This window comes from Lissotriton helveticus, chromosome 7, assembly GCF_964261635.1.
Source record: "Lissotriton helveticus chromosome 7, aLisHel1.1, whole genome shotgun sequence".
Lineage (NCBI taxonomy): Eukaryota > Metazoa > Chordata > Amphibia > Caudata > Salamandridae > Lissotriton > Lissotriton helveticus.
This window is the reverse complement of record NC_136068.1, coordinates 72236988-72258221: the sequence shown is the minus strand read 5'-3', so window position 1 is coordinate 72258221 and position 21234 is coordinate 72236988. Positions and strand designations below refer to the sequence as shown.

General features: G+C 47.7%; 1 protein-coding gene across 1 annotated transcript in view; it reads left to right on the top strand.

Moving 5' to 3' along the window:
• Positions 1-21234, top strand: part of RBP5 (retinol binding protein 5) — a 42070-nt gene that overhangs the window by 20089 nt on the left and 747 nt on the right. The gene's annotated exons all lie outside the window — the stretch shown is intronic.

The following is a 21234-nucleotide window of genomic DNA, read 5'->3' as shown; positions in this document are numbered from 1 at the left end:
TGGATAAATGCCACCCAATCAATGACAACAATAATCCAAAGAGAACCAGACCATTAAAAACTCCAAATGGGTATAACTTTATGTTGGACTTGGCCATTATGGCAGGTTCACCCCTAGACTTTTTGCTTTTAATGGTGACCTGGTGATGGTGATTTTTGGGTTCTGCGCACTTTCACTGTGTCCCAGTGGAAAGTGCATGCGCACTTTGAGTGCGTGGAGGAAGATAGGCCTGCCCTCCCATAGGAATGCATGGAGAATGGATGTGTCCCTGGTAGTTCCTGATGTGTGGGGTGTACAGGCTCGAGTCTGGTATGTGTGGACTCGTGTGATTGAATGCTGCAAAATGGTGTATGCGGCATGTATGTGTCTAGTGGGGAAGTGCCACTTCTAGACATGGCTGTGTGTGTGCAGTGAGGGTGCTGGAGCGTGATTGGCTGGAGCTGGCTGGCATGCCAGGCTCCAGGAAGGCTGGATGGGTCTGCCCGGTGGTGGGTGGGAGATTAGCATGCTGATAGCTGGGGAGGAGTGTGCCTGTGGCCTGAATGGGGCTGGGTTTTCCCCAGACAATGCTGGCTCCGCCCCCCTGTGGTGCGTCTAACGACCCTAGCCCTGCCAGTGAATAGAGTGTGCTGATGAGCACATCAAGGGTGCTCCAAAACAGGCTGATACTGGTTTCCCCCCACCTTGTACCTACAGACAAAGGGATTTACAGTATAAGAAGGGGCTGTGTCCCCATACAGTTTGTTCTCTTCCAGGATCCTGAGGGGGCTGCTGCTGCTGCTGGTGCCAGGAGGAACCGCCACTTGGACTGCCTCCCTGCCTGGAGGGCCAGTGAGCTGGCCCCATGCCCAGCCTGCCCCCCCCTGCCTTTCTACATCCCTGGAGGACTTTTGCTGGGCTTGTTGGCCCCTAGCGCCTGGGAGCGCTTTATTTGGGGCCTCTAGCGCTTGAGAGCGCTTTATTTTGTCCTAGCGCTGGGAGCGCTGTAGTTTGTGCCCACAAGCGCTTGGGAGCGCTTTATTGTCCAGAAGCGCCTGGGAGCGCTTTTGTAAGGCAGGTGCCGACCCTGCATTTTGCTGCTCTAGCCGCTGCCCATGCCGCATATTTGCGTGATTTATTTAAATTATCGGGAGCTCACCCCGTGTTGAAATCACCACCGCAGCCCAGGAACCCTGCCGGGCCGCCGCACTGCCTACGGCGACCCGTAAGTCCCGCCTCAATTCCCCCCAGCGCCGCGCTGCTATTGGCTGCAGCGCGACCCGGAAGTCAGGCAGGCCGGGAACAGGACATAGAGACAACCGGAAGCGGACGGGAGGCCACCCCGCGCTCCGGTGAGGGAAGAAGCCCGCAACCGGCACCTTCCACGGGGCTCCCAGGAGTGAGGGAGAGCCCCGTGGTGACCGGCCTGAAGGAGAGAGAGCCCCCGAGGAGCGGGAGCTCTCGTGCAGACCCGCCCGCTGCACCACTGAGCCCCCGAGTCCCAGCCGTCTGAGGAGACCGGTCCGAGGAGCCCCGCAGAGGAAGCCTGCATCCTGGTGAGTGGGGCCCGGAATCGCCTAGGTGGAGCTGGAGGTCGGGTGTCCACAAGGAGAGGTGTGCGAGGCTCTGGTAGACATTGCTGATTCTGAGTCCCCCGAGCGGCACTCCAACATCGGGGCGATTTGGTTCTCAAGCCCTGAGAGGCTCCGGGGCCCCACAGTTGTTTTAGAGCCCACAAGGCTCTTGGGGCCATTTCCACAATCCCGAGTCCCAGAAGGGGTACTCCAGCGATGCCCGCATTTCTACGAGCCCCAGAGGCTCAGGGGGCATTTTGTGTCTGTGGTAGAGTGGCCCCAGAAGGCCCCACCTTGCCCCCACCTTGTTGTGAGCCCTGAGAGAAGGCTCGCGGCGGCATTCGTTTGTTTAGAGCCCAGCGAGGCTCAAGGGGCACATCTTCAGTTAAGAGCCCAGAGAGGCTCAGGCGACCTTGCTGTGTATAGAGCCACGAGGGCTCTAGGGGCATCATTTTGTATTGAGTCCAGCGAGGCTCCCTGGGGGCCAGTTGAGCCCAGAGCCTGGGCGGCTCCAGCGTTGGCCCCTCACTGTCTTCACCAGTTGCCCAGCACTTTGTGGGCAACTGCCACGTTTAGGCCCCTGATTCTGGGACACAGGGCGTCCTAGCCCCAACAAGGCCAGTTGGCCTAGGGACAGTCACAGGTGGTGACAATGTGAGTTTTGCGCAACTTGTGATTGACTTGCTAAGGTGATTTCTGCGCAATTGTTATTTGATACACCTCTGAATGTTTTTATGCGTCATGTGCCTTGTTCTTACACCTCTGAATGTATGTTTATGCATCATGTGTCATGTTCTTACACCCCTACAGGTATTGTGATACTTAGGTGGTTGTTTTTCTCCTAGTGCAGGTGGTGCTAGTGAGGTCCTGGTTACCAGTAGTTACTGGTTGTGTGCTACAGTGATTTTACATTCTATGTGCTATGTTCTAAAAGTGTTACTTCTAAAAGTGCTGATTCCTGACAGTGGTCCTGGTGGCCCTGTCTTGTACATATCCCAAGTAAATTCTGCCCGTGCCTCTGGCACATTGTAAAGTGTGTGTTTTTATCTAATGTGTTTTGGTGTAATACAAAGGCTATTTTTATATAACCTTGTGTGGAGTTTCCTTTGTGGTGGGCCTTTGGGTGTTGTTGCTGGGGTGCGTGCGCAAACACTTAACTCACATTGCCTCCGAGTTTAGCCTTGCTGCTCGCGCCACGTTACCTAGAGGGTGAGCAGGGGTTATCTTGGCGTGTAACTCCCTTGCCCTGACTTAGGAGTGGTGGTCTCTGACTGACTTTGGCGAAAGCCCTGGCCAGCCAGGGATCCCATTTCTAACATTGGCAGCAGCGAGAGGATAAGGATTTGTGTTTGCGTTGTACCACAGTGGCAACTGGCCGCACTACAAAACTCTGCATTTTAGATAACCACATTTTAGGGGATTATTGTTTTTGAAATTCCATTATCTCCTGAAGGTATCATTGTGCAATTGTGTCAAGCACATTTGTCCCCCGCCCTTCGCCCAGAGTTTGGTACCTGTGTCACGTGTGGTCAGGTTGAGGAATCAGGGGTGGTAGAAACTGCCTTACCAGTCCGAGGGGAGGGTTGTGTGTGGATGAATGGTGTGTGGCACTAGACAAGTGAGTGTGAGTTCTCTGGGGTAGAGAGCTTGCGGAATCCTTTGTGAATTGTGTACTCCTGTGTTAAGCTCAGACCCCTAGCTTCCCTGTGTAATCTTTTCTCTAGAACGTCTGCCAGAATGGAGCCTGCTTTTGATGTCTGTGATCTGTTTAGATACAGTATGTGAGAGTTGGTAAGGTTCTGTGAAGAGAGAGACATAGGGGTGGATGAGTCAGACACTCAGTCCGAACTTAGGAGCAGCCTGATCCTATGGCAAAAGGGTCAGTGGGATCTTGAGCGCAGTGAGGAAAGGGCCCGGGCCTCACGCCATGAGGGTGGTGGGTCTGTGGGGAGCCCTGAAGATTCAGAAGAGGAGGGAGAAGATGACAGTACCTGGACGCCAGTAGAGAGTGAAGACCCCATAGGTAGGGAGTCCCTTGCTGGGTCCAGCGGAGGAGGCAGCGCCTCATCCCCTTCCCTGTCCCCAGAGGAGGATAGGAAGTTAGCCTTAGAGGAGAAAATGGCATTATGGGCTCATGAGTTGAGTCTTAGGACATTGGCCCTTGAGCAATAAAAGCTAGAGACTGAGAAGGTCTTAGCGCAGGAAAGGATGGCGGAGGCTGAGAGGGCCTTTGCCAGAGAGGGATTAGCTCAGGAGGGTAGATTGTCCCCTGAGCGCAGTTTTAATTTTCTGGATCCCCCAGGGAGGGTTGAGTCCAGTGGTGGCAGCTATTTAAATTTCAGTGTAGAAAGTCCCACTCTCAGTTCCCCGAGTATGGAACCTGTTTTCCAAGAGGAGGAATATAGGTTGACATTCAGGAACAGTAGGAGGAAGCCGTCTCACCGGGTCTGGGGAAATTATGTGGATGATTGTAGTAGTGCACTGATGGATTGGTTAGAGGTTAACCCACAACAGGAGTGGCTTGGAGTGATCTATATGGGTCTCAAAGAGCAGTTCCTCAGTATGTGTTGTCCAGAGTTGCGCCAGCACCTGTTGAGGTTGGAATGCTTTGATCCTTATGAGCTGGCAGAAGAAGCAGACCGCTGGGAAAGTCCCAGAGATTCTGCAGAGTCATGGGTGAGTGATTCCGAAAGTAGTGGGTCAGGTATCTTCCAGCCCAACGTGGTGGAAGAGGCTCAGTGTAGCCCAGCTAGGTCCCAGTATAGTTAGAGGGGTGGAGAGGCTGACAACCTGGCTCAGTGGAGCAGGAGTCAGTGGGTGGCTGAGAGTCCCCAGATGCCCGAAGCCCTGTCTCAGAACCTGGGTGGTTTCTTGAGGGAACACCAGGTTGGGGACCTAGGCTGTCCTATTAGTACACTTGAGGAGGATCTCCTAGTGTCTAGGGAACCTGGAGCATCTGTAACTAGAGCTCCAGGGGTTCCAGTGTCCGGCAGTGTCCCTCCAGTTGGGAGGGCACAGAAGTCCGAAGTGAGGAGTGATTGGGGGAGTTCCCCAGTGGAAGGACCAGTGGGTCAGGGACTACCCAGTTGGGCTAGGTTCCCGTGTAGTGACCATGGTGATACCACTTCTGGTCTTGGGGATCTTCGCGCCCTGTCAGGTGGACAGGGGACGGCAGATCTGCGCCAGACAGACAGTCACACGACACATGGGTCATGTATCAGCCTCAGGGGGATGGTGTGTGAGTCCCCAGAAGTCCTGGAGTGCCAGGCAACTATTCCACCAAAGGTTTTAGACCAGAGGTTGGGAGGCCAGGTTCAGGATCAGCCTGACCTGAAGGGTAGGACGACTGTAACCAGTGTCCTGACTGGTTCTTCTTCCAGAGGTACCGCCCCAGTTGGTAGGGAGCAGGACTCTGGAAGGGGGTGCAGAGGGTGGGAGAGCCCACCTCTGACCCCGGTGGAACCTGAGTGGATAAGCCCTGGGTTGGAATGGCGTTCTAGGTGTACCCCTCGCCGGAGGAGGAGGAACCCTAGGAGAAGAGGTAGGGGGAGGAGAGCCTTCCCCGAGACTCCTAATCCGCCTGAGGTTGTAGACCCTAGGCTGGAGAACCAGTGGCAGTCTAGCCCTGTCTTGCAGACAGGAAGAGCGAAGAATGGCTCCTATGTGCCAGGGGTTACTACCCCCCACTCTGCGAATAGGCAAGGACCGGTGGCACCTGGGTGGCCCAGGGTCTTGTCCTGGCCGCGGACAGCTCGGGAGTACCAGTGGGGTAGCCCAGTTGGTCCAGACAGTGGTTTGAGAAGGAATCCCATGGGTTCACCATGGCGTAGAACAGGAGGGAGTCCCTGCAGCTGCGGGCCCGCGTCCGTGTTCTATCGCCCCAAGCAGGGAAGTCCATCACGGTGGTGATTGGTCTCCCCGGCGTTTTGGCTGGAAGGGGGTTGTGTTGGACTTGGCCCTTATGGCAGGTTCACCCCTAGACTTTTTGCTTTTAATGGTGACCTGGTGATGGTGATTTTTGGGTTCTGCGCACTTTCACTGTGTCCCAGTGGAAAGTGCGTGCGCACTTTGAGTGTGTGGAGGAAGATAGGCCTGCCCTCCCATAGGAATGCATGGGGAATGGATGTGTCCCTGATAGTTCCTGATGCGTGGGGTGTACAGGCTCGAGTCTGGTATGTGTGGACTCGTGTGATTGAATGCTGCAAAATGGTGTATGTGGCATGTATGTGTCTAGTGGGGAAGTGCCACTTCTAGACATGGCTGTGTGTGTGCAGTGAGGGTGCTGGAGCGTGATTGGCTGGAGCTGGCTGGCATGCCAGGCTCCAGGAAGGCTGGATGGGTCTGCCCGGTGGTGGGTGGGAGATTAGCATGCTGATGGCTGGGGAGGAGTGTGCCTGTGTCCTGAATGGGGCTGGGTTTTCCCCAGACAATGCTGGCTCCGCCCCCCTGTGGTGCGTCTAACGACCCTAGCCCTGCCAGTGAATAGAGTGTGCTGATGAGCACATCAAGGGTGCTCCAAAACCAGCTGAGACTGGTTTCCCCCACCTTGTACCTACAGACAAAGGGATTTACAGTATAAGAAGGGGCTGTGTCCCCATACAGTTTGTTCTCTTCCAGCATCCTGAGGGGGCTGCTGCTGCTGCTGGTGCCAGGAGGAACCGCCACTTGGACTGCCTCCCTGCCTGGAGGGCCAGTGAGTTGGCCCCTGGCCCAGCCTGGCCCCCCCTGCCTTTCTACATCCCTGGAGGACTTTTACTGGGCTTGTTGGCCCCTAGCGCCTGGGAGCGCTTTATTTGGGGCCTCTAGCGCTTGAGAGCGCTTTATTTCGTCCTAGCGCTGGGAGCGCTGTAGTTTGTGCCCACAAGCGCTTGGGAGCGCTTTATTGTCCAGCAGCGCCTGGGAGCGCTTTTGTAAGGCAGGTGCCCACCCTGCATTTTGCTGCTCTAGCGGCTGCCCACGCCGCATATTTGCGTGATTTATTTAAATTATCGGGAGCTCACCCCGTGTTGAAATCACTGCCGCAGCCCAGTAACCCTGCCGGGCCGCCGCGCTGCCTACGGCGACCCGGAAGTCCCGCCTCAATTCCCCCCAGCGCCGCGCTGCTATTGGCTGCAGCGCGACCCAGAAGTCAGGCAGGCCGGGGGCAGGACATAGAGACAACCGGAAGCGGACGGGAGGCCACCCCGCGCTCCGGTGAGGGAAGAAGTCCGCAACCGGCACCTTCCACGGGGCTCCCAGGAGTGAGGGAGAGCCCCGTGGTGACCGGCCTGAAGGAGAGAGAGCCCCCGAGGAGCGGGAGCTCTCGTGCAGACCCGCCCGCTGCACCACTGAGCCCCCGAGTCCCAGCCGTCTGAGGAGACCGATCCGAGGAGCCCCGCAGAGGAAGCCTGCATCCTGGTGAGTGGGGCCCGGAATCGCCTAGGTGGAGCGGGAGTTCGGGTGTCCACAAGGAGAGGTGTGCGAGGCTCTGGTGGACATTGCTGATTCTGAGTCCCCTGAGCGGGACTCCAACATCGGGGCGATATGGTTCTCGAGCCCTGAGAGGCTCCGGGGCCCCACAGTTGTTTTAGAGCCCACAAGGCTCTTGGGGCCATTTCCACAATCCCGAGTCCCCAGAGGGGGGACTCCAACGACGCCCGCATTTCTACGAGCCCCAGAGGCTCAGGGGGCATTTTGTGTCTGTGGTAGAGTGGCCCCAGAAGGCCCCACCTTGCCCCCACCTTGTTGTGAGCCCTGAGAGAAGGCTCGCGGCGGCATTCGTTTGTTTAGAGCCCAGCGAGGCTCAAGGGGCACATCTTCAGTTAAGAGCCCAGAGAGGCTCAGGCGACCTTGCTGTGTATAGAGCCACGAAGGCTCCAGGGGCATCATTTTGTATTGAGTCCAGCGAGGCTCCCTGGGGGCCAGTTGAGCCCAGAGCCTGGGAGGCTCCAGCGTTGGCCCCTCACTGTCTTCACCAGTTGCCCAGCACTTTGTGGGCAACTGCCACGTTTAGGCCCCTGACTCTGGGACACAGGGCGTCCTAGCCCCAACAAGGCCAGTTGGCCTAGGGACAGTCACAGGTGGTGACTAATGTGAGTTTTGCGCAACTTGTGATTGACTTGCTAAGGTGATTTCTGCGCAATTGTTATTTGATACACCTCTGAATGTTTTTATGCGTCATGTGCCTTGTTCTTACACCTCTGAATGTATGTTTATGCATCATGTGTCATGTTCTTACACCCCTACAGGTATTGTGATACTTAGGTGGTTGTTTTTCTCCTAGTGCAGGTGGTGCTAGTGAGGTCCTGGTTACCAGTAGTTACTGGTTGTGTGCTACAGTGATTTTACATTCTATGTGCTATGTTCTAAAAGTGTTACTTCTAAAAGTGCTGATTCCTGACAGTGGTCCTGGTGGCCCTATCTTGTACATATCCCCTGTAGATTCTGCCCGTGCCTCTGGCACATTGTAAAGTGTGTGTTTTTATCTAATGTGTTCTGGTGTAATACAAAGGCTATTTTTATATAACCTTGTGTGGAGTTTCCTTTGTGGTGGGCCTTTGGGTGTAGTTGCTGGGGTGCGTGCGCAAACACTTAACTCACATCGCCTCCGAGTTTAGCCTTGCTGCTCGCGCCACGTTACCTAGAGGGTGAGCAGGGGTTATCTTGGCGTGTAACTCCCTTGCCCTGACTTAGGAGTGGTGGTCTCTGACTGACTTTGGCGAAAGCCCTGGCCAGCCAGGGATCCCATTTCTAACACTTTAGATCCTCCATTTATAAGGTCAAGACAGACTTCAGTTTGTGAACGCTATAATTTTATTACATAAAGAGACAAACACAAACTCTGCTGTGGAGTACATATGAATCCCTTGGAAAATTCATAAATGACTTATTAGCTCCCAATAGATAGACTCTGCTCTCCCACCTATGATCTCATCCTCAAATCCTACTTATGGATAAAAAATATGGATAAACACAGAATTCAAGGCAGGGAGGTAAGATTATCAAATTTTGAAAAACTTTTTTTCAGACCTCATGCTCCTAATGTTTAGATGCTCCGTGCCAACTGGTAGTCTCCCACAAAACCACTGATGAGTGTTTGTGTGAAATTGTATGAATCAAATGCACTTACAAAGAGGTTAAAATGTCTAAGGGTCATCTACAAATCTTTATTTATGCCTCCCCTGACCAAGATTAAAAGCAAGAGGCTCTAAACCCACCATTTATGTCAAGGTTGACATGTTTCATCACTATTAATTATCTGAATATGTCACACACCTTCTTCAGGAATTTGCAGATGAAAAGCACATGCCCCTTACCTACAAGGAGGCAGGCGGCGGTTCACTTACAACATCATAGTCACCTCTGCATCCAGCTGGTCCAGCCTTACTGTAATTACTCATGACTGACATTAATCCTCCGGTGGTAAAGCGGACTTCCTACTTTGGACATGGAAGCAGAGCATGGCGGTATAGGTATCTTCATAGTTTTGTACTGGAATTTTAGGTTATCAAGAGAGAAAACACTGGCATTTTAGGTTATCAAGGGAGAAAACACTGGAAGTTTAGGTTATCAAGGGAGAAAACATTGGCATTTTAGGTCATCAAGGTAGAAAACACTGGCATTTTAGGTCATCAAGGGAGAAAACACTGGCATTTTAGGTTATCAAGGGAGAAAACACTGGCATTTTAGGTCATCAAGGGAGAAAACACTGGAAGTTTAGGTTATCAAGGGAGAAAACATTGGCATTTTAGGTCATCAAGGGAGAAAACACTGGAAGTTTAGGTTATCAAGGGAGAAAACACTGGAAGTTTAGGTTATCAAGGGAGAAAACACTGGAATTTTAGGTCATCCAGGGAGAAAACAATGGAAGTTTAGGTTATCAAGGGAGAAAACACTGGAAGTTTAGGTTATCAAGGGAGAAAACATTGGCATTTTAGGTCATCAAGGGAGAAAACACTTGCCTTTTAGGTCATCAAGGGAGAAAACACTGGCATTTTAGGTTATCAAGGGAGAAAACACTGGAATTTTAGGTCATCAAGTGAGAAAACACTGGAAGTTTAGGTTATCAAGGGAGAAAACACTGGCATTTTAGGTCATCAAGGGAGAAAACACTGGAATTTTAGGTCATCAAGGGAGAAAACACTGGAAGTTTAGGTTATCAAGGGAGAAAACACTGGCATTTTAGGTCATCAAGGGAGAAAACACTGGCATTTTAGGTCATCAAGGGAGAAAACACTGGAATTTTAGGTCATCAAGGGAGAAAACACTGGCATTTTAGGTCATCAAGGGAGAAAACACTGGAATTTTAGGTCATCAAGGGAGAAAACACTGGAAGTTTAGGTTATAAAGGGAGAAAACACTGGAAGTTTAGGTTATCAAGGGAGAAAACATTGGCATTTTAGGTCATCAAGGGAGAAAACATTGGCATTTTAGGTCATCAAGGGAGAAAACACTGGCATTTTAGGTCATCAAGGGAGAAAACACTGGAAGTTTAGGTTATCAAGGGAGAAAACACTGGCATTTTAGGTCATCAAGGGGGAAAACACTGGAAGTTTAGGTTATCAAGGGAGAAAACATTGGCATTTTAGGTCATCAAGGGAGAAAACACTGGCATTTTAGGTCATCAAGGGAGAAAACACTGGAATTTTAGGTCATCAAGGGAGAAAACACTGGCATTTTAGGTTATCAAGGGAGAAAACACTGGAATTTTAGGTCATCAAGGGAGAAAACACTGGAAGTTTAGGTTATCAAGGGAGAAAACACTGGCATTTTAGGTTATCAAGGGAGAAAACACTGGAAATTTAGGTCATCAAGGGAGAAAACACTGGCATTTTAGGTTATCAAGGGAGAAAACACTGGAAGTTTAGGTTATCAAGGGAGAAAACATTGGCATTTTTGGTCATCAAGGGAGAAAACACTGGAAGTTTGGGTTATCAAGGGAGAAAACACTGGAAGTTTAGGTTATCAAGGGAGAAAACACTGGCAGTTTAGGTTATCAAGGGAGAAAACACTGGAATTTTAGGTCATCAAGGGAGAAAACACTGGCATTTTAGGTCATCAAGGGAGAAAACACTGGCATTTCAGGTCATCAAGGGAGAAAACACTGGAAGTTTAGGTTATCAAGGGAGAAAACATTGGAAGTTTAGGTTATCAAGGGAGAAAACATTGGCATTTTTGGTCATCAAGGGAGAAAACACTGGAAGTTTGGGTTATCAAGGGAAAAACACTGGAAGTTTAGGTTATCAAGGGAGAAAACATTGGCATTTTAGGTCATCAAGGGAGAAAACACTGGCATTTTAGGTCATCAAGGGAGAAAACACTGGCATTTCAGGTCATCAAGGGAGAAAACACTGGCATTTTAGGTCATCAAGGGAGAAAACACCGGAAGTTTAGGTTATCAAGGGAGAAAACACTGGAAGTTTAGGTTATCAAGGGAGAAAACATTGGCATTTTAGGTCATCAAGGGAGAAACCACTGGTATTTTAGGTCATCAAGGGAGAAAACACTGGCATTTTAGGTCATCAAGGGGGAAAACACTGGAAGTTTAGGTTATCAAGGGAGAAAACACTGGAATTTTAGGTTATCAAGGGAGAAAACATTGGCATTTTAGGTTATCAAGCAACAAAACATAATCAGTGACAGTCAGGATACATTTTTAAGTTGTCACCCACTACCGAAAAGTGATGCTTCTATAGCTACCTGTCAAAAGCTCTGCTTCTGTAGGAATCTGATCAAAAAACTATTTTAGGTCCAGCAAGAACTTCTCATCCAAACTCAGACATTTATATTTGCTCTGTTGTCACAGTCCAAAATGTAATCCTAATAAGCCATTTCTTCCTTTCCTGGTCTTTATTCGAGCTGCCATTCGACACTTGGAAAATTTGGCACAACAAAGCATTTTATAGATACATTCTGTTCCCAAGAGCATGGTTGATGAGCTTTTGAGAACTGAATTTGTGCATAGAAGACCTCCCGCACTTATGCAGCACACTTTGTTTCCATTCCTAGTTGACGCAGAGCACCAAGGCGCCTAGTACATCCGGCCTTTAGTGAGCTTACACTCTTTTTTCTGACATTGTAATCCACCGAAGAATCAATATCTTTCCTCTCCTTGGAGAAGGCCTTCTTCAAACAATGTTCAATTTGTATTCCTCTAGATTCCTCTGTTTGTATGAAATTGACAGTGTGAAGATCCCCCATAGCAGAAGGAAAAGCAATTTATTTTGCGCTCTGCTAAGCCGTGGGTCCCAGCTTTGTGGATTCTGAGACAATAACACATGGGGCTCTTTGAAAAATTGTTACTGCCCCCCCCCAGAGTTTTTATAATAATGGTTCTGAACATATTAATGTTATTTTTATTTAACAGTTGTTTTCTAGAGCACCAAGTCCACCTAGTCAGATTTCAGGGCGCTGTACATTGCATCCAAGTAATGAGTCAGTGAAAAACAGATCGACTTAAAATGTTCTAAAAAAAGTCATGGATCAAAAAGGGAAACAGCTGACTGACAATCCATGCAATTACGTGAACAATGCACACAGAACAGTGCCCATACATTTATATTACAATGATATAGGTGTGAAATGGTCTGTTGTGGCCTGTGCAGGTAAGCATGGTGGAGCGGGGGCAGAAGTGACATATGAAGGAATAGGGAAAATAAAATAAATAAAACCACTTACCTTGCGCTTGCCGCATTGCCAAGTCGGCAATGCGGTGAGCGCAAGGTAAGTTATTTTTAATGAATGAATTAATTAATTTTATTTTCCCTATTCTGTCATTTGTCACTTCCATTCCCCCGCCCTACCGCGCTTACCTGCACGGGGCGCCACTGGAAACGCTTTCAATAAAAAATGCAATATAAGATCCACATCAATACTGATTTTAAATTAATTAAACTACGCCTGCGGGCTACGTTACCAACCACATTTGACTTGGTTTGCAAGCGCTGTAAACTGCAAATTTCTTGTTCGCTTCTTTGAATGGGGATTGTTTCAAAACACACCTACTTCCTGGTTGCATTGGAGCCTTGTGTTAAGAACATATAGTCATTGGCATTGGAATGCTCTACGGTGCCCTCAATGTTGCAGCACCAATAAAATATGAGGTGTGCAAATACACATTATTGCAATGTATTTTCTTATTTTCCATGCAGGGTTTCTCAGCGCTACCTTGTCAGATGAGTCCAAGCTAAAATGCTGACCTCCACCTTGAGCGCAGAAAAGGTCCTAAGTGGGACGCCATATTGGAATCAGTATGAGAAAGACAATCCCACCAGGACAAGCCTGGTGGAACTTGTCCTTACAAACTGGAATCACATACTGAAATCAGTGCAATAACATCGATTTCGGCATGTTCTTCTCAAACATAAAGGGTTGTATTCGATGACTTATAATTAAGGCTTCCACTTTTCGGTTTGTACTGATTTTTACAGATAAATACAGACAGAAAACAATTAATTCCAAAAACGAGTAGTATCCGCCCTAACTGACCTCCCAGACGTTTTGTAATGTTAATATGTATGCAATAGCACTCAGTCTTTCTAATGGTCCTACAGCTTCGAAATCATACACCGAAGTGAAAAACAATATTCAAAAGGGAGTGCTTATGAAGGCCAATGTTTTTACTGATAGTTCACTTAATCTACATTATTCAAACATATTAATTCTTCCTATAGATCCAATACAACACAGGAGCCATGATATGATATTTAAAAAAGATTGTCTTTATTCTTCACAACAACAATCTGCAGCCCAGCCAACATGTTTCGTCCAGACAAGGGACTTCATCAGGGTTTACAGATTGCTTAGAATTTCCCTGTGGGCAAGTGTAAGCAACACAGAAGAGGAGGCTGAATAGTAGTATCACACCCAAGATTCATAAAAAAATCCTGGTCGATTCTTCCTGGATAAGTGTAAACCAGAGAAGGCTAAATATCTGTATCACCAGTGGGACCTGCCAGGTTAAGCTGAAAGGCGCGGCATTTCATCCCCGTGAACCCTTCTCATAGGCAGACAGAAAACAACTTATTTCCTGTACATTTATTTATAAAAGCAGAACAATATAGAAAATTGTGCTTCTTGTGAGTGACACTCCTTGCTGTCCTTCATGAATTCCAAACCAACTGCTAAGCAGATAGACACCATGGGGATTTAAAAACAGATGAGATTCCCTTAACCCGTACGCTGCGGGTGTCGGCCAACGGCCGTCGCGAGCACCACCTCGGTAGTGCTCCGCACATCCGTTGGCCGACGCGGCCCCACCCGTTTCTTCGAACGTTCTGCGTTGGCACGGAACGTTCGAAGCAGTTAACGCGTTAAATACAGGCATATGTTATCATATATTTATATAATGCTAATATCTACCTGTTGGTGTAGTGTTTTGTGATATTTGGTTGCTAAAACGTGACATGCATCAAGGTATGAGTGCATGTTTATCAGTTAAATAAATGTGGAAATATACTATTTTACTACTTTATTCTCAAGACATAAAATAAATATGGATTAATACCAATAAAATCAGCAAAAAATAAATATGGGTAAATGCAGACGGAGATGTTGAAAATATAAATACCATAAAACCGGGAGCCCTACTTATAATGCCCCAGTGATAATGCATTCTACGCATACCGTTACCTGTGGCGTTCGTTTTACCATATCGCATTTACCGCGGGTCTCCCATTGGAGGATGTAGGCTCCGCCTGCTTCATCCAGTAAGGACTGCAAGCCAATGAGCACATTCCATACCTTGGCTGTGCCACTCACACCTCAGTATCCCCAGATGTGTTATTACACGTTTAGGCGTCTCCAAATTAACTCTTTGGTGCCTGTGCATAATGAATTATGGCAAAACGTGAAAAAAGACAGTTTACAGGATGGATTAAAGTCCTGTCCCAAATGTAAGTGTTTTGGGGGTAAAATTAAGCCGCAGAGGATTAATTTGTAAGCACAATTATCAGGCAAGGTTGAAATATTACTTTCCCTGTGTGCTTGGCGTTCTTCCCAAGTAAATCTTTCAACATGTGTGTAAGCTCCAGAGGTCAGATCTGGGTGCCATTTTGGTTCTGGACCCGACCGGACAAAAATAGGATCAGAAATAAAGAAAGAAATATGTGTAATACACATTGTGAAATACATTGGCCACGCCCTGTGCACAATATGTGTGCTGATGTGTAGGAAGGAGAGGTACCACTGCAAATGTAGCCCAACTGCGCTCTGTACGGGCGGGGCGTGGGGCTGCAGCCTCAATGTGATCGACTCAGAACATCCACCTCCCTTCCGGCAGTCTCTGCACTCCGCTGGTACCAGAGCCCCTCCTGTTAGTGTCCGAGAAAACCCTGCAGAGTCAGTGGGTCTCCAGACCCCAAAAAAGCACCCCAGGAGAGCTCCACATGTACCGTGCTCACTCCTGCACTCCCCTGACTCCAAAGACACCTCCTAAAGTAATTCACACCCTCTCTATTATCTGAAGGAAGACCTCCCATCAATGAAAACTATTCCCCATGACTATGGAAGTGCCTTCCCAGTGTGTTCTGGTAGTTTGAGTGTTTACCATTTATTGCAGTATTATCCTTGTACCTGTGTTTGGTACCCTTTTGTAACTTGCACACATCACTTTTCTCTTGTATCACACTGTTTGCTACCTCTCACATTTTGTTTGCTTTTGATACTTGCACAAGTGCCACCATTGTCTACGTAAACGTTTGTTCTGGTGCCTCTGTGTCTAGCATATATTGCAGTATTATACCACTCTTTCCTCCTGTATTGCACTGTTTGCTACCTCATGTATTTTGTTTGCTCACAATTGTCACTTTTACCTCATGTAACTTATCGTCTGCTTTTGTAATTTTGTTCATTTGTAATTTTCTGTTCCTATTGTGAAGCGCTCTGACACCTTCGGGTAAAGTCCGCGCTATATAAAAACGCATAAAATAAATAAACAAATAAATAAAATGAGCAGGAAGACACCATCAGCAGGCGCCCCATGACAGCTCAAGAAGCAAGCACCCCTGAATGCATCAGTTTCCATGCTGATAACTTATTTGAGGCATTTGAAAGAGCAAACAACTAGCTCCAAGAAATTGTGTTTTCTAGAGAACATCTTTTTTGCAGCATGAGCATCACAAATAGGTGTTGTTGTACTTAAAACCAAATGACAGAAACCAGGGTGTGAATGACAGGGAGGGTTGAAACGTGATCTATGTGGTGCCTGACAGGACTGTATTTATTTTACTTCAGACATTTACACAATTGCACATATTTACAAGATGAGATATATGGACATAAAGTGATTTACTCAGAATCACAATATTTTTGGTCCACCTGCTACGTCAGAAATAAAATCCAGGACTCCAGGATGGAAAGTAAACAGAGTCACTATACCTCCTGGAATTCTGCACCAGAGCTAATCATCCAGTCTGAACAGGCTAATAACAAGATTGACCCTCGAGTGATGCCGTACCCAGAAGGAATATGTGTTCCGGGCTGCAAAGGATTCATGAAACATAACATGAAGTCAACACAGGCGCGTGCCAAGGGTTCTCAGACATTGCACTTTCGATTCTGGTCTGACAAATGCCTAAGGCATATCCCAAACGTCACCAGAAGGTGGCATCAGTGGGCGTTAGATTGCAGCTGAAGGTCGCAAAAAAATTCCTGTTGCATTGTGGGAGCGCCATGAAATTTGCAAAATGGCCATATGTCCTTAGAATGAAATAGGGCAGCAACCGAATTGTCTAGAAATAACTCAATTGTGTAATATTTTGTTTAGTGACCCTACTGCACAGCATAGCAAGCAAAATACAATTTACAGATTTGAATAGGCTCGCAAGCAATGCTCCGAAGCAGACTGCACATCATCGTTGCTTGGCAAGTCCTCAAAAGGCCCCTAACCCACCCTTCGAAACCAGGACAACTTATACAAACATCATATTTGCCACACACATCTCAACACTAACTTTCATCCTGATGAAGATCCCAGGAATTATCATGGGAGGTGAAACGTGTTGAATTGGTTGTGACACACCCGGCGGTATTTAGTAGTTGTATCTGCTGCTCAGATAACTCTGAGAAAGTTGCTTTACTTAGGGAGTCTGCTTGAAATCATCTTTCTTAAAAAATATAAAGGAAAAGAAATTAGATTTAACAATTGAGACACAAAAAATGCTTGAACTGATATCTGTAATATCTGTAATAACTCATCTGAGCATAACCATCAGTTTCAGTAATTTCACTGTACCACTTGAAATCAATCAATATATAAATTTGAAAGTGCGTCAACTTTTAAAAACATTTATATATTATGACTTGGTTGTTATTTTCTGTCCAAACTCTTTTGGTACTATATATGAACAGTAATTACTGTAAAATGTTTACAATAAGATGTTAATTGGTTTGGCATGAGCAAGCGTGTGCTGGGGGCCAGGTGTAATACGGGTCCTTAGATAGAAGGGCAACAGTGAGCAATAAAACACACAAGATGAACTGCCAAGCCATGTCTTTCTTGGACCGGTATCAAGCATCCTAGGACCTTCAGGAAAGCTTGACTCCAGTGGCTTAGTGAGCACGGGACCCACGTCTGGGCATACCCTTCCCACATAGAGTGAACAGCAAAACACACAAGATGATGGACGGAATGTTGCACAATGGCAAAACATTCACCCCCAGTCACAGATCTGGCTTTATTCCATCGTAATTTTGCTCACCAAGCCACCCCAGTTCAGACATGGCCATATGCAAATCAGCCTTGACCCTGTGCTTCATGGGAACAGTCCAGCCTGAACTGCCAAGCCATGTCTTCCCTGGACCGGAATCAAGCATCCTAGGACCGGTTTCTGGCTATCAGCCATCTTCAGCGAGGGTGAGCAATATACTTAGACTGGCAGGTCTGTGCCCACCACCGCAGGATGGAATAGTAGAATATTTCTCAGCACTGTGGATATGCAAGTCATTTTTTTAAGCTTGAATTACACAGAATAGAAGATAGGCTTCTAAAGAATGTGCAAAAAGGTTTAAGATAAAGTGCTTTTTAAAGGTAGATTTTAGTAATACCCAGGCAGTACATAGCTCAATTTTTTATAACTGTCCATTAAAAGTTCACAATTCACAGCTTAGCTGGTAACTCCCATTCACTGCCACTCAAAATGAATTAATCTCTGTCATCAGGAAGCTGGAAGTGATTCCATCAATTAAAGACAATACCGGCTTCCAAGCACCCTTTACATTTGCAGAGTGATTAGTTGCACGTGTTTGCATTTCTTTCAGGTAAGCAGTCACCCTGACTAGAAGATTTGTTTAGCTGTCTGCCCTACATCGGTTTCACAGCACAACAAACTCCCTGCCTTACACTTTAGCTGAAGCATTGCAACACTCGGAATTAGCCGTCCCAGGACGGTTCTCTTTTCACGAAAAGTGGGGTTACTGTTTTTATTAAAGTTGAAAAGTATGGGCATATTGTGCCCCTCAGATCCCACCTACTTCGACCACTGATCCTACTCATCAAATGCAGTTATTGCAGATCCAGGGTTGCAACGCAGGACGCTGTGGTGGGATGGGGGGCCAGTCCTACAGGGCAGTGCTTAATTTGAGCCAGTTGTTTCCTGTGCTCAGCACCAGCACCTAATTGCCGGCACCAGCCCTTAATTGCCAGAACCTACACTTATGACAGCTGCCACATGGTGGTGCTGTTTGTGTGATTTAAAGATAGCAGAACAATAGTTGTTCGTTAATTTAATATACATTAAAAACAACTAATACCTGCCACCCAAGCCATTCTTACAGCTTTGGCGGCCTTGAACAGTCTGACTTGTCACAGTTGTAGCAGTGTGATGGTTAGCAGTTGTATAAGTACAGTGGCAATGTGCTGTGCAAACTGCGGCAGACTCCTGACAGGACCCCTGCACTTGTTTTTTTTTACAAATTAGGCACTGCTACAGGGGCCACCAACCCTTCCCCCCTTCCAGCCAAAGCCCAATTAATACCTCTGCGATATGAGAGAGTCAGCAGTGGCCCGCCAGGACATTCTGCAGGGAGGCCCCATCTTTGTGGCTACGCCACTGTACAGAGCTTTAGTTGCAAGTAGCGCCACCTGGAGGTGACAGCATAAGGCTGCTCAAAGCCTCGGATTATGGGAATTCTGCAGCACCTTGCTTCAAATATTGCTTTACGTTCGTTATAAAGAAAGATCTTCCGCCTTCTTCATAACCATTCCCTCTGCTTTTGATAGATGGAGGCTTATGTTATGATAGACGTTTATGAAGGCGGGGATAAACATGGGGGTGCTCAGTTTCCCTCCAGTGTGGGGGACAGTCAGGATCAGCCTTTACTCAGAGAGCACCCAGAGCAAAACTAAGGGGCTTATTTACTAGCTCCTTGCGTCGCCGGTGTGTCACTTTTTTCCAGCGGCGTCACATTTTACTGCCCCATATTTACAAGGACAGGAAAAGCCACCCTACATTCCTTTTCCTGTCCTTGTAAATACACCCCTTTACTTGCTGCACTTTGCGTGAAAGGGGCGTTCCATGGGTGATGCTGTGGGTGTTCCCACGCAACACTCATGGAACCTGACACATTTCCAGATTTACAAGAAATCGTAAACCTGGAAATGCATCTGAATGCTAAGGCGTAGGGAGGTGCAACGAGGAGGAATGTACTAATTTCTCCTTGTGTTTTTCCTCTTTCTATGCGTGCTGCAATCTGCAGCACACGTAGAACGGGGAAATCACGTCTTGTGATTGTTTATGTGCAGGAGGGGTTCCCTTCCTGCACATAAACAATCATTTAAAAAAAATGACATTTTACAAGTTCTATGTGTGCTAATGCAGCACACATCGAGGTTGAAAAATACAATTTCAGCACATAAACAACCATCCCCATGACGTAGGCATCCTTGCACCACGGTGCAAGGATGCCTGCGTCGGCGCATGGCAGCCCATTGCGTGCCATCGCAGGGGAGAACAAAGGGATCCGTCTTATCCTTGTAGATATGCAGGACACAAGGACACAAGTCCTAAAAAAAGAAGTGGGGGGACGTAGCCACCGGAAGTGATGTCACGACAGGAAGTGGCGTCGCGAAAGGTGGCTCTGATCTCGTCCCAGAGAGGCAAAAAAGGTGAAGTCCAGCTGTTTGGCAGGGGGGACGGCGTCCACCCTGTAAAATAAGTGGGGGGACGCCGTCCACCCACGTGGTACCCCGACTCGAGCCCTGTAGATATGACACATCCCTGTGCTTTGAAAGTGCCGCAGCATGGCACGACCAAAGGGCTTGCAGTGCTGCGCTGCAGCACTTTCTTGTAAATAAGGCCTCAAATTTGGTACCAGTCCTAATCGTCCTCCTCAACCCCCACCCCTTTCGCCTCCTCCCATTGGTGCCCCAAGTGGGGGGTTAGGTCACACAGGTCACATCCTGGCAAAATACCTCAGAGCAGTGATTGTCCTGTGAACAGGCATTTCCACCTCTTCCCCTATCCAATCACCTATTCAAATGCTAAACAGGAAGTGAGAGCACATGGGAGGGGGCAGAGTGAGACGGAAGGGGGAGTGGCAGAGGTAACAGAAGGAAGCTATGAAAATTAAAGAAAACATAATTTTATTACCAGCTTGAAAGCAAGGAACTGAACTGGCGCCTGGAATAAAAGATGTATCCAAGCAGCTCAGGAGGTCAGCTGCCTGTGCGCCCCTCCAACTGCGGCGCCCTGCGCCTGGGTTCAGCTCGCCCATGCCCAAAGCCGGCCCTGGGGACAGTGATGGAAGCGCGTCTAGAACAGGTTAATAAAAGGCTTTAATTCCGGCTGCCTAAAATAATAATAAAAGAGCAGAAACAAATACTGCTGGAGGCATCGTTTTCTGTGAAAAACGAAAAGTAACTCGATTTCTTCCACTCAGTGCAGCAATAGTGCGGGTGCCTGGAGCTTTCCTGAACAAAATGCATTTTATGAAATCTTTGGCTTTGTTTTATTTTATTTTATGAAACTAATGGTTTTCTTAGAACCGGTTATCGAGCTGGAATGAATATTTCAACATTTCCAGGGATCTTGGTAGCAAACACGGCTCTGAGCTCGAGTGATCGGGATGACAGGTCGTCTCTCGTCTGCGGGAACAGAGCGTTATATCTATATTTTATTTATTCAATCTTAGCCCCGGGTCCTGTTCACTGAGTGAAAGACGGTGAGCTTGTTTTCGGTATTGTGGCTCTAGGGCTCCCTCTAGTGGTCATTTGAGTGGCGGCCATAGAGGCTATCTTTTCCGTCTTGTTATGCAGGCTTGGTAGCAGGGAGGCTCCATCATTCATAGGGAGTGTGCAAACCTGGGGCCAGATGTACAAAGATTGTTTTCGTTCTCAAACGCACGATTCGCAGTTTAGGGCCGTTTGCGAACGAAAAAAGGAATTTTTCTATGTGCAAAGGTCCAAATTGCAATTAGGAAGGGGTATAACACCGAATGGCAGTGGTATGTGTGAATGTTTTCCGACCAAAATTCGTTCACAAAACATTTGCAGTTCAGTAGGTGGTAGTAACCCATTCACAAATGGGAATCGGTCCCCCAGGGACCCTCCCCCTTTGTTTACTTTGTTAATGTATGTAAAAACCTTTTTTTTAAAAATAACATGAAAACTTTTTATGTTTCTTTTTAAAATCCATTAAAGGAAAATGGGCAGCATTAAAAAAATAGCTTTATTGAAAAGCAGTCACAGACATTGTGATCTGCTGAC